Genomic DNA, 19421 nt, shown 5'->3' on the forward strand with positions numbered 1-19421 from the left:
CCTTATGCTAGGCCGCAGCCTGGGGGCTTTCCAGGCTGGAGCTCCCCAGCTCCTCTGTCTTTCCCCAGCCCTTATCCACTCAGGCACCCTGTCTCTAGCTCCCTGCAGCCAGGCTCTTTCCCTTGATTGGGGTTGGCTGCGCAGGGGCTAATTAGGTGCCTCTGCACCAGCACCCTGTTACACCACCTTTAGTCCATTCATCCAATCCATACTTCTGTAACTTGCTGGCAAGTTAACTTTCTAGGGCCCTGCATTCAAAGCCCCAGTGAACCAGATTCTCTGGCTATTTTTATTTGTGGTTATTTTTGTCACTGAGTCAGAACAACATGAGATCTGGTCTGTCCACACTCCAGGAACTGCCATGCTCCCAGAGCAGATGGGGCAGAGTTTTATTCTTGGTAATGGCTCCCCAAGGGACCTGAGCAGCCCGCCTCCCACAGCTCCATGCCAAGACTGGTGCCGAGCAGAACCCCAGACCGCAGCCTGGCCAGTGGGCCTGTGGAGTTTCTGGGGCTGCTGTACACTGCTGCAGGGCAAAGTTTTGCTCCATGCTTTGTTTACTCTTTTATTAATATTCCTGGTTGGGTTCTGGAAAGTACAAATCCAAATGCAGAACCAAACCACTGAGCAGCCCCAGATGCCTGCTCAGCTCTCCTAGGATTGTTCAGGAAAAACAGCCTCCCAGGAAAAGGCCAGGTTCCCATACCCAGACTCACCACCACGAGCACCTTCCACTGAGGAAGGCCACCAGGCCAATGACTGCTTGGGAGCCAGGCACTGGTGCCATGTGGGAGGGGATCAAAATCCCCGGGCTGCAAACAGGTGTCAGCAGCATCCTGTATAGGGAAGGGAAAGACAAAAACAGAGGAAACAGAGGAAAACAGCAAGAAGTAAAGAGAAGGAGGCAGTGAATGAAGGGCCAGAAAGGAAAGAGACACTGACAACAGAGATTGTCAGGGGAAGTAGTGTTAAATACCAAAATCATCCCATACCATAAGCGCTATTGCACCAGATTACCTGTAAGCACAGTCATTATTTCCCTTAGGTGGGAACTATACAAAACCTGAGATGATAGATAGATAAATAGATCCAATCGATTGATGGATCTCACATGGTCTGTTTCCTCCCACAGCAGATAAGTTCCCCGCTTCCATATTAACAACTTGATGAACTAGCACCTGACTCAGGAAAAACCCTTTCAGCAAACTACTTAACTATTTCAACAAACTATCTTTCTGCACAATCTTAAATTCCATTGAAGTCAATAGGATTAAGGACATGCTTAAATTCTGCCCTGAATCAGGACTATGGTGTTGCAGGGGATTTGAGTCCCCAAGAGTTGGACCTGGTACAGAGAACTTCTCAGGTGTAGGTGAGATCAGGGCCGTGCCTTCCTCTTCTCTCTGGCTGATTCTCTCTTAAGTGGCTGAGAGGGAGCTCAAGTCACCTGACACATTCCCTAAGCCCTGACCCTGCATCACTACAGTGTCAGTGCCAGCTTTATTACTGGGCACAGGGTCAGGCCAAGGGCCATGTATCTCAGACAGGCACTCCCAGAGACGGGGCTGGGATTGCCAAAGGCATCCTGGAAAGATGGGTAAAGCCAGTGAAGCGCCTGTCCCATTAGGTTCTCTCCATGCAAACTCACGGCTGCGTCTCCATCTTGTTCTAGGCAAGGGACTGCTCTTTCAGTGATTAAATATGTCCTGGTAGGTGCATGCAGCCCATGGGTACAAACTGAGTTTGGATGGACGTGCCCACTGGGGGGGGGGGGGGGGCAGGGGTCTGAAGACACCTGGGATGTTTGCCATAGGGTGGATAGGGTGGGAGCTGCAGGGGACATTCTCTGCCACCAGGGGGGCACCTCTGTATTCCAGTGGCCATGGCTTTGCCACACTGACCCTGCACCTGTGCTATATTCAGACACACAAGTGGCTGTGAGGGAAAGGCATGGCCTTCCCCTCTCTGGGATCCACCCGCCACCGAACTGCAGTGAGATTGTCCTAGCTGTTATACATCTTCCCTTAACTCAATGCACATGGGGTATCTGCTACCGACAGGGTATGGGCATGGACTGCACTGGGACAGCTATGGGGATGGATGGCACCACAGGGCATGGACAGCACTCAAAACTAGGGCCAAGCCCTTGAACTGGCCCTGGAAGCCAGTGGATAGGCTTGAGCATGGGCCTGATGCGCCCCCAGCAGCGTGAGCCATGGAGAAGGCTGGGGGCAGCCACAGAACAGGCGGGGAGTGTGCCGGGGTGTATAAAGAAGGGATCGGGAGCTGCTCTGGGCTGGAATGGCACCTGCACCTTGTGTTAAGCATGGAGGAATTCAAGGGAGGAAGCTCAGTGCAGCAGAGATCTGTTCTGGGAGCAGAGGGGAGCAGAGCAGGGCGCAGTGCTGAGCTGCCCAGCACCAGGAGAAGTCCGTGCCACCCATGGCTCTGCCACAAGGAAGGCCCTGGTCTCCTGAGGCGAAGGGATTATGCCACGTCCCTGCTGGTGAAGCAGCAACTTTGCTCCAGACTCGGCCCTTCCAAGACCCCTCTAAAGGAAGAGAGGCCAGTTGCCTGCTGGGACTAGCAAAGGATTTGCTATTCCTGCAGGGACATTCTCTCTCCTCAGCTCTTTGTTTGGTTCCCATGATCCCAGAAGGGGTGAGCAGCCTGTGGGACTCAGCCACGGAGCTGAAACTCCGCGCCCTACAGAGTGTTACCGAGTGCCCTCCCTTGAGCAACCGGACCTGCAGTGAGTGTACAACCCATCAGCACCCCAAGGGGGCACTCTTGAAGGACCATTCAATGGCGCTGACCAAAGCAATATGCAGGCTCGGACGGATTCTAGTTTTTATAGGTAAATGTCAGTAAAGATTGATTTCACTCCCCACACAAACCGACCATAAAATATTTCTATTGGTAACAATCCAAATGTACAGACAGGCAGAGTAAGAAAAATTCTGCCTGAGAACTACCATTTGATTTAAGGCTATTTACTTTCTATATTTTGACATGTGATATTGACAGTTTGTGTTTTAATAGTTATAAAACTTGACTTTTTAAATCTCAACATCTACTGTCCTTAAATAATTACTGTTTGACTCCCCCCCTTCTCTGACACCCCCCCACCAATAATTTTCTGCAACTGAACATTTAAATTGATAAACATTGAAGAAAATACTTAAAATAAACATCAATATTATTGGTTGAAATTACAAAACATTTCAAATCAAATTCTGCACAGCCCACCAATATGTCGCACAGGCGTCATGCAGCATGGGTAGGTCACACCCAGCCCACATCTGAGTGCTGGAGCGCAGGGCTGTTTTCCTTTCCAATAGATTGCAGCAGATTGCTGTGTATCAGGAATGCCAGTTACCCTTAGATGGGGCCTTGGGGCCACTCAGAGCTGGTCTGGCTATCTTCATATACACCGTACCCCCATCTCCAGCACAGGTTCTGCATCTTGACTGGAGTCTCTTTGTGAGGGGCTCACAGTAGCCTGGCCCATGTATTAAGAACCCTCCAGCAGCCCTGCTCCCACATGCACAAGAAGCTACCACCACGCTGAGCTCCATGGTGAGTATGGGGGCCCCTTGTATCCCATGTCCCTGGTAGGTGGGGTGCACAGGTTCCCCCTCTGGAGTAGAGAAGGGGCAGCCTTGCACTTCACAGCACAGTGCCTTTGGGATGGTCTCTGGCCATCGCTGCCCTGCCAGGCCACAGGCTCCAACATGAAACCCAGCCCGAGGGCACTCCACTTTGCGGGGAGGGAATATGCCCCTCCCCAGCCAGCTGGCATGCTGCCCTGTACTGCAAGCCATACCCCACATCCTCACAGCTCTGGCAGGGATACTGCTAGGAAGTCAAAGACAGCAGCTCCTCCCCCTTGGCCATCACCTGCTCCACCTCCCTGCAGCCTCAGCACTGATGTCTATGGCGGGAGCATGACCCAGCCTGACTCTCCACCCCCAGAACAACAGGAAGCTGTGGGGGGATCCCGCTCCTGGCTGAGCCGGCCAGGCCCCTCACCAGACTGTGATCTCGGGCCGGGGTAAGGCCCCAAATGAGGCAAGAGGAGGTAGGGCCACGTCCCTAGGGGGAGGCGTAGATTCCCTCCTGCAGGCAGCACAGCACCCAGCCGGCAGGACAGGGCACATGGGCTCTGGCTCTCTTCACCCCACAAAGCATAGACCAGGTGGGTTCCACATGCCAAGGCATCGACCCCGCAGATGTGCCTCCAGTTGATGCCACATGCATGCCCAGGGAGTCTGAGTCTGCCCCTGCCCCTGGCACTGACGTCAATGGGCTGCAGGGCTCCAGCACTGCTGAGAACACACCCAGCCCCAGTCTCCCCTTATTCTGTCACAGGATCAAACCCTCCCTCTGTGGAAATGGCTGCACAGGGCCATTCAGAGGGAAAGGCCACTTTGCTCTTTCCTGCCTTATCAGGGCTCACCCAGCCGGCAGCATGGCTTGGGGGCCGGGGCTGGGCATCGCAGATACAGCCAGCAGTGTGCTCTCTGAGCTATTCTTAGGAAAGGGAAAGTTTATACAAGACATTTAAGCTTTAAACCCAGGCACCATAAATAGTCTATTTTTCAAGGGCTCCGAGGCAGTTGTAGGCCCAGAGCCAAGGCCGAAATTTGGCAGCTGTCGTTGTTTAATGATTAATTAAAATGAGGTAACAAACCGAGACATATCTATTAACGAGGGTATTTGCAGCGTCAGTGGAGGATTCCAAATGGCTGACTTTTTCCCCTTTAATCTTCAAACTTCTTGTTAGGAAAACAAGCTCTTCCTCTGCCGTGGGGTGTAACGCAGCGCTGACCAGCCCCGTCGCCTCTGGCACTGGGAGTAGAGTGGCTCTCGGGCTCAGCGTTATCTTTATGGGTCTTTTCCTCTAAACAAAATGAAACCTCCACTTCAAGATTTTTCCAGTTTAAAATTTTTATTAGACTTTTAAGTAAACTTCAGTCTGAACCCCTTGGCTGCCAGGGCCCCTGCAGAACGGCGTGGCCAGGAAGTTAGGCAGCCCAGCCACAGGCATGCACCTCCTTGGGTGTGCTGATCCCTACCCACCGCACACGCCAAGGTCAAAGGGCAGCTCGTTAGCGGCTCTGCACTTCCCTCTTTGCACAGGAAAGGAGCTCACCACTGACACCAGGGACTGAACAGTGGCTGACAGGTCCCAGAGTGTCCCCCAGCCCAGCTCCACAGAGATATGGCTGTGGAGAGCCATGTTACCACTGGGGTGACTGGGGGGCATGGCATGTTGAGAGGAACACTGCACCCCATGCACAGCGTTTGCTGTCGACTCACAGCAAGTGACTCACAGTGACTCCAAGTCTGCCTGGCTGCAAAGCCACAGCGCAAGCTATATTGTGCAATTAGGACCAGTCCAAAATGGGCAAAGGATGTGCTCTTCTGGGTTCCTTTGGGTTCCAGGAAGCTAACAGAAAAATGGATTGGAGCTCTGGCCCCATCCTGCCTCTGGGGTTATGGGAAGGCAGAATTAGCCCTATGTGAGCCCTGCCTCAGCCCTATGACCTTGGGGTTGGGATAGGGTGACCAGATGTCCTGATTTTATAGGGACAGTCCTGATTTTTGGGTCTTTTTCTTACATAGGCCTCTATTACCCCTCCCCCCCCATCCTGATTTTTCACATTTGCTGTCTGGTCACTCTAGGCTGGGGCATATCCAGACAAGCTGACAGTGTGATGTTCACACTGACTTCCTGCCTTACTCCTAGCTCTGGTGTGCCTGGTGTGGGACAAGTGCTTGGCCAGCACAGGGTTAATGTGCATGGAAAGCTCTGGGGAAGCTCTGGGACAGTGTCTAGCAGGTTCACCCTCCCCAGGACTCTGCGACTTAGCCACATGGGAAAGCACCCAAGTATGAGGAAAAGGGAAAAACATCCCAAAATAGTTTAGTCTTGTTTCCTGTGCTGAGACTCCCAGACAGGGTGGGAGTCTCTGGTTGTGTCTGAACTCAGAATTACAGTAAATAGAGAAGTGGCTGCAGAGCCCCATGTTCTGGATGAAAAGGACATATACACATACCCGCCGGGGGAAGACGTGCTGGAGACTAAGGCCCATAAGTACAGGAGGAGGAGGAAGGAATTAACCATGGAGCAGCTTCTGCAACATGTCTTTACCCAGAGAATCCCAGTGAAGCGGGTTGGCAACCCAATTATGGAAAGGCATGATAACTCTAGCGATTGCTCTAAAGCAGGGCTGGGGATACGAGATGCCCTAGGGCATGGCAGTGGAACACAAGTGATGAGAACTAGCTAACAAGTGCACCAGAGCATGAAGCCCTCATTGGAGCTGTGAGGAGACCACAGGGCCTCCAAACAGGACAGAAGGGCAATCCTGTCCTGTAAATGGAGCTCCCACCCTTCAGAACAGAAAGGAGCAAATATGACCATATCCACCCCACTCTCTGTGGGCAGGGCAGTGGAGCCATGGGCACAGGCCAGACACATGCCTGAGCCCCAGTTTGCACCAACAGCTGGAATCCCCCAACGGGCACATTGCAGGTTTCCACCTGGGTGTTGGTTCAGGCCATTTCTGTCAAGAACAATTCCTGGCCAATGAAGTGGCATGTGTAGTTGATAGCCCTGCAAGGCCATAGATGCAGAGGGCTCTTTAACTGAGCAGGCATGGCAGGATGAGACCCAGTGGTTGGAAGCTGGAGCTTGACCCACAGCAGCCAGAAATCAGACACAGTGCTCTAGCAGGGAGGGTGATTAACCAATGGAGCAGTTCACCTAGGCCTAGCCTACACTAACACTAGGTAAGGAACGTAACTGAAGTTGATGTAATTTACACTGACATACAGTGGTGTCTACACACGCTACATTGGTGGGAGACGCTCTCCTGTCGATGTAGCTTTCGCCTCTCATTGAGATGGATTAATTAAGTCGACAGGAGAGCGCTCTCCCATCAACTTAACGTCTTCACCACACCCACTAAATGGATGCCCACTGCATCAATTGCAGCAGTGCTGATATAGCCCATAATGCAGACAAGGCCCTTGGGACAGGGGGACTCTCCAGCACCCAGAGCCTTTAAACCCAGACTGGGCGTCTCTCTCCCAACTCTGCAGTAGCTCATCCAGGAGCTCTGGCTCCGACGCAGGGATCCCTGGGGAGGCCTTGCCCTTTGCTGGGCAGGAGCTCACCCTGGACAGGCATAACATTCCCATCTGGCCTGACCTGTGTTTATGACTCCAAGCAAATGCAGCTCAAGAGGCACAATGAGTTTTAGGGAAGCGCTTGCAGCCAAGGGTCTTGGTTTAACATGCAGGCCCCACACTGCCACCCCTCAGTGCTCAGAGATTGGCCCTGGGCCTGCATTTGCAAAGGTTCCCCTAGGATTACCCCTCGGCGCCCAGCACAGACTCTTCCATAAGCATCATGTACCCTAGTGCCAGCTTCACTTCCCAGCTCAGGGGGGCCAGTGTGGTCTCTAAGCTAATGCGTGGGGCTGCCTTCGTCACCACATTGTTGCCTGCTGGTTAGGCTGTGACATGGGATGGACTGGGTCACCCATAAGGTCTCTAGTGCTGCCTGGTCTATGCCTCGACTGTCCCAGAACTGCCACTGGCCACCCCTCTGCTCTCTGGACAGGGATCAAGTGCCATTGTGTGGGTGGCTGCCTCCCCACATGCGGCTCCCAGAGGGACAGAAGCCAGAGACATCTCTGCCTCAAGTACTGGCCATTGCTACCAAACGGCAGATTGTTGGGCAGGGTCCTCCTGCCCATCCTGACTGACCCCCCACCTGCTGAAGGGGGTCACCCCAGACTACTGCAGCTGAGGGCACTGTCCTCCCCTGCTCCTCTGTCTGGAGCATTGCTCTGATTTCCTGGGACTGTGAGAGTGCCCAGGAGCTCTGGTCATGTAGCAAGGTAAGATGGGGGCAGCTGGCTGGCCAGGAGAGGAGCTGGCAGGAAAATGCCAGCCCCTTTCATCCAGGGTGCCACACCATTGGGCAACCCTGCCCACAGTCTGGGGGTCTCCCTAGATCCCAGCTGCTGGTAGAGGAGAAGGACAGTGACAGCCAAGCTGGCTGTGATCCCCTCTCCATGACCAGGAGGCTGTGCACATTGCTCTCAGATGCAGGGACTGTGGCACCGTCAACCCTGCCCAGCTCAGCTGCCTCCTGGGCACCGGGCTTCGCTGGGAGGAGGTTGTGCCTTCCTGGGCTGCGTGAACTAGTGGTGTTTGGCTCAGGTGCTGTGGCAAAGAGACATTTCCTCTGCCCTCATGGCCCCCAGGAGAAGCAGGATGATTAAGGTTGTCAACTTATTTGTTTCTGAAAACCAGACCCCACTTCCCTGCCTCTTCCCTCAGGCCCTGCTCCTGCCCCACCTGCTTCCCCAGGCCCCTTCCCCCCGGCCCCACTCCACCTGTTCTCCCAGGCCCCGCCCTTGCTCCACCTCTTCCCCCAGGCCTGGCTTCTGCTCCCCCAGGCCCCACACCTGCCCCATCTCTTTCCCCAGGTCCCACCCTTGCTCCGTCTCTTCACCCCAAAGCCCTGCCCCCTGCTCGCTCCTCTCCGCTCAACTCCAGTGTGAGCAGCCCCAAGGGACTTGCAAACCCCAGCTCCAGCAGGCTGCCTGGGAGTGCAGGTCAGAAAAGTGCTGCAGCCACACGGGAGCAGCCAGGCAGCCCTGCCGGCCAGCTAGGACATGATTCTGCACAACAACCTCCCGCCTCTCCACATGCACTCTGCCTGTCCATCAGCCCCCTTCCTTGTCCGCTCGAGCCCTCTCTGCCCCAGAGCTGCCTGAGATCATGGCCAGGAGAAGTGCTGGCTAGTGGGGAAGCTCGTGTTCCTTCCCTCCCAGGGAATGTTCTATGCCTGCTGGGAGACCCTTCCCCCGCTTCCATGGGCCTCCCACTTTGTCCTCTGCCGCAGCCCTGCAAACTGTGTTCCTCAGAGGTGCTGCCCAAGCTGGTGCATGTGTGCTTCTGCGGGAGCCAGCGCTTCAGGGCCAGGGTGCCACTTTCCCCACCCCACCTCCCGCCTGCGGTAACTGGACTTTTAGTGTCCAGTCAGTACATCTAACTGGACACTGCCAGGTCCCCTTTCCAACTGGACTGTCCGGTCAAAACCAGACACCTGGCAACCCTAAGGATGACGGCTTCCTGGATACCTGGTGCTGTAACCAGTCAGCATTGCACTATGGCTCTGAGTGTGACTCCAGTGCCTGGGAAGGGGGCAGGGAGATCTCTCCTCCCCATCCAGCGTGGCAGTTGGGGCATTAATCTCTGTTGCTCACAGGCTCGAGGGGCTCATGGCTCTAATGGGTGAAAGGGGCCCACGCGGGGATGTGACTGTGAACAGAGCTGGGGAGGCCAGGCAGGCAGCCCCATGCCACCGCAGGGATCTGCCCCTGCTGCTGCCTCCTGCACCCACGCCATCACCCACACTGCACAAGTGCCTGAGTGCCCACACAGGCAGAGAGAGAAAGGCAGGAGGGAGCCAGCAATCTAGGCCATTGCTACACGCCTGGCCTCACTATCAACCGTTGGCTCCCTGCTCCAGCTCACTCCTACTCGCCCTTTCCCACCCCTTCACTCCCACCTCACCATCTCTTGGGGCAGGAGGGTGAGTCCCAGGGTCAGGCTGGGGGCGGAGCCTCCTGTATGGAGGGGCTGGGAGAAATGGAAGCAGCTGCTGGGTCATTATGGAGGACACTCCAAATAGCTGGGCTTAGAAGAAGTGGGGCTGGATGTCAGCAGGAGCCACCCCAAGTGCTGCCAGCAATGGATCCTGGAAGCCACACAGACTGGGAGATGCAGGGCTGCCTGAGACAGCCGCAGGGAACAATACTGGGCTGAGCTGGGCTGGGCTGGGGAAAGGCTGCATCACCCTGCCTATCTGCAGGGAGCAGCCTGCCTGTTGTCAGGGCTTGGAGTCGTTGCTTGGCACATGCCCTGCGGGGTCCTGGGGTGGAACACTGGGAGCTGGAGGGAAAGAAAGGGAAGGGACTGGGTCAGAGCAGCTGTTTGCTGGGGCATCCGATCAGGGGGACAGAGCCAGGGGCAGCACCCTCCCCCCATCTAACAGACCAGGCAATCAGTGCCCACAGCTCCCCATGGCACAACAGCCACTGCCCTGGGCAGCTCCTGCCTGTGGGGGAGAAAAAGGCGCTGGGCCACAATCTGTGTGGCTTTGCTGCTCCCCAAAGGGCCCTGCTATTTGACCCTGGGCTCATCTGTTTCCAGGTGCCAGCGACTCCCACAGAACCCCAGGTGCCAGATTCCCCCTGTCTGGGCCATGTGTATACAGAGATGTGGATGCCTCCCTCAATGGGCCCTCAGTGCCCAGCTCCTGGGATCTGGGTATCTCTACGTTCAGCTCTTGGGAGCTCCCAGCCAGAGAACATCTGGGACAGGCTGGTGCCCGCACAGCCCGGCAGAGCCGTGAGCCACCACAGAGGCTCTGATAAAACAGGTGGTAAATGCTGCCACCTAGAGGAGAGTCCAGGAGCTTACAAGGAACTGAAACTGGTGGATTTGGGAGCCCTGCCAAGCAGCCCCCAACTTCAGGGCATGGACTGCCAAGGATCAGCATGTATGTGCCACTGCCAGCTGGCCTGCACAACCTGGCACAGAGTGAGGGCACAGGCAGAGCAGGGATGCACAGTACAATGCATGGATACGTATTGCCAGGGCAGACACTCCAGCCAGCCAGATCCGGGCCCACCACTGGCTCACAGATCCCCATACTGACACCAAAGGTGCAGAAGGGGCTCTGAGAGCAAAGCGCCACATGTGTATCTGCAGCCTCAGCACAGCCTGGGGGTTTCCCTGAGTCCTGTGCTTCAATGCCCAGCTACTCTCTGTCACAGCGGTGCCTTCTGGGCTCAGTGCCCTCCCAGCAGCGTGGTGGTAGCATCGTCTCTGAAATGGGAACAAGGGCAGACAGAGCGCCTTGAGAGGGGGGCATGTCGAGATGGGGGAGAAGGGGGAAACAGGACCAGTGGCCTCAAGACACCAGAACTGCCACAGCTCCTAGACTGACATGGCAGGCTGCCTATCCCCCATGAAGGGAGTTGCGTGGGGAGGGGGCAGTGCCTGCATGCTGCCTGGTCCCTGCCTGACGAAGGGCCCCACACCTGCACCCTTTGCTGTTTGTATGGAATCCCTGGAGTGACCATTGTTCTGTAGGTCCTGGCATAGGGAAGACCAGGCTGGTGCCAAGGGCCCTTCCAGGGATCCCTAGACCCCATGGGATCCTAACAGGCATGGCCGTGAGTCTGAGAACATGGAGCATCTGATCGAGGGGCTGCTGAAGCCCCAGGAGTGGGGCACATCCATCAGGAGCAGCCAGAGTCCCTGGACCTCACAGCTGGGTGAGGATGCCTGGGCAGGACTCCATAGCCGCTATCGCTCTGGGCCATGTGGTTTCTATGCACAGCTGCTGCTAGACAAAGCCTGGCCCATTTTCCCACTTCCTCCATTGTTTATATCCATCTCTTCTCTTTCCTTCCAGCCCCACCTCTCCTTGTCTCCCCACTATCTTTCTCCGCTCCTCTTCTGCTGCCCAACACCTCTCACCCGTTTCCCTCCTTATGCTGTCACTCTGTGCTGCCTGCAAGGGGCAGAGAGCCTCTCGGCAAGCAGAAGCATGCAGCCCGTCCTCAGCAGGGGAATTTGCCCTCTTCCCCCAGCTCCTGCCCCACTCTCAGGCCAGTGTTTTTGGATCACGCACCTGAGGGCTCTGCAACCCCTGGAGGGAGCGAGTGCAGGACACCGGGCTCTGTACCTGGGTGCTGCCCACTCCTTAGGGGCAGCTGTGCCTATTGCGACCACAGCTTGGCTCCAGTGACAGCCCCCACCCTGGTGAGTCAGGGCCTAGGGGGCCGAGGATGTACATGTATGTGGGGGATCTGCTCACCCAAGTTCAGTAGTGCTCCTTCTCCCGCAGAGGTCCCTCAAGGAATCCTCGCCCCAGCACCTAAGTCTGCTGCACGTGCTGGGAGGTCCAGAGGGATTGGAACGAGGCCTGGCACTATTCAAGATTATCAGAGATCTGGCTGTGAAGGTAAAATCACGGGCTGATAAAAGGTGCGACTGGCACAAAGATTGGCGGCATGGTAGATAATGCAGTGCACAGAGCTGTCAGGATCATTCAGGGAGCTTAGCCCATTCAAACAATATGTGGTTTTAAAACTGCCAAAAGCAAAGTCATCCTTCTAGGACCAAGGAATGCAGCCAGCCCTGCAGAATGGGAAGCCAGGACTCCGCAAAGGATTCAAGGGTCTTCGTGGACAATCGGCTCAGCTGAGCTCCCAGTGGGATGCTGTAGCAGAAAGGGCTAATGGGACCCTGCAGGGCCGTGGGGTGGGGCAAGTGGGGCAATTTGCCCCAGGTCCCAGGCTCCGCAGGGGCCCCCACGAGAATGGCTGAGGCTCCCTCCCCGGCCCTCCCCGCCTCCACCCCTCTCCCGGAGCCTCAGCACACCCAGCAGCGTCCCCAAACAGCTGCAGCGTGGCTCCGGCGTGGCCTGAACTCCGCCCCGCTCAGAGCCGCGTGGTAAGGGGGTGGGGCTGCGAGCTCCAGCGGGGCCTGAACTCCCTCCGCTCGGCCTGGAGCTTGCAGCCCCGCCCCCTTACCACACGGCCTGAGTGGGGTGGAGCTCAGGGGCCCCACCGGAGCCACGCTGCAACTGTCGAGGGACAGTCCTGGAGGCTATGAGTGAGGGTGAGCCGGGGTAAGGGGCCGGGGCCACGGCCAGGGGAACTGACTAAGGGGCAGGAAGTCCTGGGGACAGTCTGGGGACAGGGAGGGGGCGGTCAGGGGGTTGGATCATGGGCGTTCTGGAGGTCTGTCAGGACTCAGCGAGGCGGGGGGGTGGATAGGGGTCGGGGCAGTCAGGGGACAGGGAGCAGGGGTGGGATCCCGGGGTGGTTGTGATGGTGGTGGGGTCTCTGGGGGATGGTGAGGGGACAAGGACCCCGATGGGTTGGGGATTCTGAGGGGGACAGGCAGTGGAGCAGGAAGTGGATGGGGATCATATGGGGGCAGGGCCAGTCTGTTTGGAAGGCACAGCCTTCCCTACCCTAAAGCTCATTCAGCAGTTTGAGGCTTGCAGAAGAGCCAAGCTGTTAGCTTTTCCATTAGGGTAACTATTCTGTCAAATTGCAAGGTATAGCTATCAGTTAATTTAGTGCCATAGGGAGATTCATGTATGGGGGGGGGGGGAGGGTAGCTTCATTTAAAATGAGCACTGGAGAGGGTCACATGAGAAGAGAACATCTACACCACCTACATCTTCAACCTAACAAGGGGAGTCCCCTCCTTAGCATTGCCAGATTATCAGAGGGGTTAATTCAGTGTGTCTCAAACTTTTATACATGGTGACTTTCACACAGACTTGAGTGCGACCCCACCTCCTTATAAATTAAATAACTTTGTTTTATATTAGTTAACTCAATATAAATGCTGGAGGCAAAGGGGGTTGATGGTGGATGCTGACATCTGCTGCGACCCAGTGAATAACCTCTGACTCACATCTGAGTTGATAACCTTTGTGTGATGAGGGATATCTGCAAAAGTTTGAGAGAATGGGTAAAATTTATTTTAGTGCACAGCTGTGTATTCATATGTATGGTGCTTTTTGAAATGTTCAGTTTTCAGAAAAAGTAGGCTCATCACCAGATTCGGAACAGATAAAATGTCAATTCGTGAGTATGTACATAGGCTTGTCCAAAGACAACCACAGTACATCTCAGTTTGTTGGGGACCATGAACCATCTTAGGAAACAGATATTCATGAGGTTACAGTCCAGTATTGATATTAGCCAGGATGGGCAGAATGGTGTCCTAGTTCTGTCTGTCAGAGGGGGAGAGATGGAGGAGAGAGATCATTTGAAACATTACTGTTAGGTTACTCCTCTGGGCACTTGGCATTGGCTGTCTATAATCAGTATACTGGGCTGGATGACTTGGTTCGATCCTTGGTTGTTTCTTATGTTCTACAAAGATCAAGTTATAGAGAGAGATGAGTCAAGGAAGCTAGCAGAGTATCAGAAATTGGAAAATTGATGGAGGTGCTCAGGCTTTTGGTCAAGCTGAGGTGGTTCAAAGTTTTGGATTTTTTAAAGAATTTTTTATTGTTTCTTTAAACCAATATATACAGGCAAGCAGAATATTGGCCAAGATTTCTGAAACCCAACATATTCAGGTTGGCAGACTAATTTAGGTTTCTTAATGTTAATAGAAAATTTGTGAAGGACACTTTTGTCTCTGTGATTTTCTGCTTTTTTATAAACTCCTAGTTTTGACCCGAAAAAGTTTTGCAAATATTTTCACGCTTAATTGAGCTTTAGTGCCTTTTAGCCCTAGCTGATGCTGAGAACCAGTGATACCTTGTAAAGAAGTTTTCTCAAAACTGGGTTTGTGCCAAGATGCAGAGATTTATTTTTCCCAGGGCTGCCTGTGGGTGCGGAGCAAGTGGGCCAACTTGCGCCGGGCCCCACAGGGGCCCCCACGAGAATATAGTATTGTATAGTATTGCAATTTTTTTTATGGAAGGGGCCCCCAAAATTGCTTTGCCCCAGGCCCCCTGAATCCTCTGGGCGGCACTGCCCTTGGATGGAATGAGGAGGAGGGAGGTGATTTTACCTCTGTGTACGGTGTTGGTGAGACCGATATTGGAATACCATATACAGTTCTGGTGACCACATTATAGAAAAGATGTTGATAAATTGGAGAGGGTGCAGCAAAGAGCCACAAAAATAATTCTAGGTCTGGAGGAAAATCTCTTACAGAGGGACTTGCAGAGCTCAATCCGTCCAGTTTGCCAAAAGGAAGACCAAGAGGTGACTTAATCAATGTGTATAAGTACTGTCACGGGAGGAAATACTGGGTGCTAAAGGGCTAGCAGAGAAAGGCAAAACAAGAAGCAGTGACTGGAAGCTGAAGCCAGACACATTCCAATTAGAAAGGCACACATTTTTCCCTTATACCACATAACAATCGCACAACAGGGGAGGATTTGTTTAAATCTGTTAGAACTGTTTTGTCTAATGAATGTTTGGCTGTAACTCAGATTGTGTCAATTACAACAGCTGACGCTCCTGCCACGATTGGAACTCACCGAGGGCTTCTGAAATGTCAGCAAGATCTGGACCCTAATTTAGTGTCCTATCACTGTGCAATCCATCAAACCACGCTTTGTGCAAAGGTTAGCAATGAGTATGCTAATGTAATGTCAATGGTGATTAAACTTGTCACCTTCCTTCCATCCAAGTCATCACTGCAACACAGATAGTTCAGAAGCTTTCTTTCAGAAGTATCTGCCGATGACGATGACCTGTTGGTTCATAATGACATCGGCTGGCTGAGCAGAGGGCAAGTACTAAGAAGGCTGTGGGAAATTCGAGTTCATGTGGAAGAATATCTACAGAACATTCCAGAGAAAAAGGCAGAAGAGCTGCATGATTTTTTGAGGGATGCCACAAGCATGAGCATTCTGGCTTTCCTCGTTGATTTAACAGGTCACTTAAATGATTCCAACATAAAACTGCAGGTTCGAAATCACAATGTAGGGGATCTCCATAGCAGTGTCACATTATTTCAAAACAAACTGACTTTCTTCAAAAATCGAAGTGCACTTTTACTCATTTCAGTATTCCAGAGCAACTGGTGATGGACAATGGACCACAATTCACTGCAGTAGAATTTAAATCATTCCAAACGAAATACGATTTTGTACCCACATACCTACAGGTGAATGGAGAAGCTGAGGGAGCTGTACAGACAGTCAAGAAAATCCTATAGTAGGAAGATCCATTCCTTGCTCTTCTGAGTTACAGATCCACACCAATAGCAACTACTGGATATAGCCCAGCACAACTCCTGATGGGAAGACAACTCAGAACTACTGTTCCAACTTTGGAAAAGAATCTATCTCCAAACTGTCCAGACATGAAAAGTAGCCAAATTAGATAAAAAGGCTAAAAGGGCTAATGAATACTTTTACAAAAGATGTCACTCAGCTAGAGAACTGCCAGGTCTAGAACCCCGTAACCATGTTCATGTCAAATTGGATGGAGAAAAAGGATGGACAGCTCCAGCTATTATAAAGAAAAAGAATTCAGTGCCCTGATCACATGTGATCGAGACCAGCTGTGAAGAGTTCAACAGAAGCCATTGCCATCTACAGTGTGTTCCTCAGAAAGTACAATCAGAGCAAACTCTACAGATGGCAGATGCAGAACAAGAAGGAGACTTAAGGATTCCAGACCAACGACAGCCAGTTGTGGCAACTAATGGACAGCCAGATGACAAGGCTGTTACATGTTCAGTTTGTGCAATTAGAAAACAAACATGATTCAGAGACACTTAACAGACTGTTTTGCACTGAACATCAAAGACAGCGTGATAGTGTAAATATTGTAAATGGCAGGAATGTAGAACTTAAATGGAAGAGATGACGGAATGCTAAACTGTATTTACTGTTCAGTCATAAGGTGGCACTTTGTGTAAATATCATATTTAAAGGAACCTCAGTGATGCCTGGCACAGCATTAAAGGATCTCATGAGAACACACCTGGGGTGCATCAGCTAGCTCTGTAGCCAGTCCAGATTTGGCCCAGAAGTACATGACACCTAGGGAGCAGGGCCATTGCCCTTGGTTATTCTACAGGGCACACCATGCTGCAGCTCCTTCTTTGAGCTGGGGGAGTCCCAGGGGAAGGTGCAGTGGGGGACAGGGCCTAGGGACTGTGGGGAGATCTGGGGGAAGGCACAGAGAGTGCAGGGTGGGCCTACGGCTTGGACTAGCAGAATGGGAACCTGAGAGGATGGGCCCAGGAGGATGAGGAGCCCTGGACATCGGTGCAGCCTAGCCCATGGGAAGTGGGGCAGAGCAGGGAAGGGCACAGCTATTTCCATCCCAACTCCCCTTTTCACACTTGTTGTGCACCTTGTGCCTGCCCAGTGGGTCTGAGCACTACATACACAGTGCACGCCATGGTCAGGATTGCCCAGGACATGCTGTCTGCAGGAGGAAGCCACAGAACCATCAGACATATTTGTCTGTATAGTCTATCCAATGTGGGCCCCTGTCCTGATCCAGGTGCAGTCAGTGCATGGGGTGGCTATATGGGAAGGCTAGGGATGAGGCTGGGCTGGCCTGGGCCTTTCCAAACCCCAAGGCTGGGTAACATCCCCCCAAAGGACATGCTTTGCCCCCCATTGCCAGCACAGGCTCTCAGCTGCACCTTCCTCAGCTCAGCTTTGCTCTGGGCTCTGTGTGGCCCATCCTGCCCATGCTGTCCAGGGTCACCCCTATGCATGATGGGGTCTGCCTCTGCCACTGGGGAGGAGGAGAGCAGTGTTGTGCTGTGGAAGTGTCTGGCACCTGCAGCCTGGGTCAGTGAGGCAAAGGGCGAGTCAGGATCTGGCAGACCCTAGGGGTACAGCATGGGAAGCCAGCCCAGCAGAAACACCCTTGAACCTCCACAGGCCCCATGAGTGACTCACTCATCCCTTCTTCCTCAGACAGCCCCCACACCACCACTGCCAGCACAGAGTGCCCACACAGCCATTGCCACAATCACAGGCCAGTGGGCACCGGAGGCATGGGGCCTAAAGAGGGACAGTCGTCAGCGCCTGTAGCTTCCCCTCTCCCATGCCATCAATCCCTCCTGTCTCCCACACCATCTGCCCCACTGTTCTCCTCTCCCTGCCCAGTACCCTTCTGTCATAAACAGATAGCTAAGGGTTAATGTCTTTTTCTCTTGTAAAGGGTTAACAAACAGTGACCTACAACACCTGATCAGAGAACCAATCAGGAGACAAGATAGTTTCAAATCTCGGTGGAGGGAAGTCTTTGTTTGTGTGTTCTTTTCTTTGCCTGTGTTCTCTCTGGGATCTGGGAGTGACTGGATGTACTACAGGCTCTAATTTTCTATTCAAGTAGCAAGTGCAAGTAGAAAGGCGGTTTAGTCTTTTTAATTGGTTTTCTTTATTTGCAAATGTGTATCTGGCTGGTAGAGTTTTAATGTGTATTTGGCTGGAAGTATTTTAAATTGTATTTCTGCTGGAGGAGGCTTTTCTCCAGTTTCTATAAGCTGAGAGACCCTGTAATATTCCATCTTGAATTTACAGGGATTATCTTTATTCTGCTTTCTTTTATTAAAAGTTTTTCTGTTTTAAAGACCTGATTAATTTTTCCTCTGGTTAAGGCTTAAAGGAAATTGAGTCTGAACTCACCAGGGACTTGGTGGGGAGAGGGGACCAAGAGCAGGGAGGGGGGAAGGTAAATTTCCTCTTTGTTTTAGATTCACGGAGCTTGAATCTGTCTATCTCTCCAGGATAACCCAGGGAGGAAAAGCCTGGGAGGGAGGGAGAAGGGGGAGAAAAAACCTGATCTCTCTGTGTTGTGATTTAAGGAGTTTGAATCATGGTAATCTCCTGGTGTACCCAGAGCGGGAAAGATCTGGGAGGAAGAAAGGAGGGGGAAGGGAAATGGTTTATTCCCTTTTGTTGTGAGACTCAAGGAATTTGGGTCTTGGAGTCCCCAGGAAAGGTTTTGGGGAGACCAGAGTTTATCAGGGGCTCCAAGTCCTGATTGGTGGCAGCTTATCAGATCTAAGCTGATAATTAAGCTTAGAAGAATTCATGCTGGTACCCCATTTTTTTTGGACTCTAAGGTTCAGATTGGGGAAAGTTACCATCACACCTTCTGACCAGGTCTATCCTCCACCTCACCCTGCTCCCACCCCTCCTGGTGCTGAGTCAGTGCCCAGTGTAGCAGGAAGCCACTGGCCATGTGGCTCAGAAAAGGGGACCCCCCCCACCTCCCTCTCTGAGCTCCCTGCCTCTAGGCTGGAAGGTGCTCTTAGCCCAAAGCACCAGGAGCTGCTGTGCCAGGCTCCAGTGTCATATCATGCACAGCAGCCCCTTGGGGTGGGTTCCTGGTGGTCCCAGCTCAGTCAGTGCCTGGCTCTGGAACACATGGTCTATGCTGGGTTGGATGATGCTGGGATCCTGCTGCCCCTCAATGGCCCAACCCTGCTGCTCCCAACTCACCACAATGGCACAGGGACAGATGAGGGCCGCTGCCTGCCCTTCTACCCTCAGCTGTTTGATGGTCCCCTGGAGGAGCAACCTGTTCTGTGGTGTGGGAATTCCCACTTCCCTGGGAGGAAAAGAGTGTACAAAGTCCTGTTTCCCAAAACACAGCAGGAACAAAGCAGATAGTTTCCTGGCTCAGTGTCCAAGTCTGCCTCTCCAGCAGCGAGTCCTGTGCCTGAAAGAGCCCAGCCTCTCTGCTCCCTCTTGGGGCCTGTCATAAATAGATAGCTAAGGGTTAATGTTTCTTTTACCTGTAAAGGGTTAACAAAGGGAACCAAACACCTGACCAGAGGACCAATCAGGAAACCGGATTTTT

General features: G+C 53.1%; 1 long non-coding RNA gene across 1 annotated transcript; it reads left to right on the forward strand.

Annotated features, from left to right (window-relative positions):
* Window positions 1-3336: 3336 nt before the first annotated feature.
* On the forward strand, window positions 3337-19421 carry LOC142047662 (uncharacterized). Its single transcript, XR_012656922.1, has 3 exons — window positions 3337-3579; window positions 11945-12061; window positions 15090-19421. It is a non-coding gene; the product is annotated as an uncharacterized LOC142047662 (long non-coding RNA).

The sequence above is a fragment of the Chelonoidis abingdonii genome, chromosome 13 (assembly GCF_003597395.2).
Source record: "Chelonoidis abingdonii isolate Lonesome George chromosome 13, CheloAbing_2.0, whole genome shotgun sequence".
In the NCBI taxonomy this organism is placed as follows: domain Eukaryota; kingdom Metazoa; phylum Chordata; order Testudines; family Testudinidae; genus Chelonoidis; species Chelonoidis abingdonii.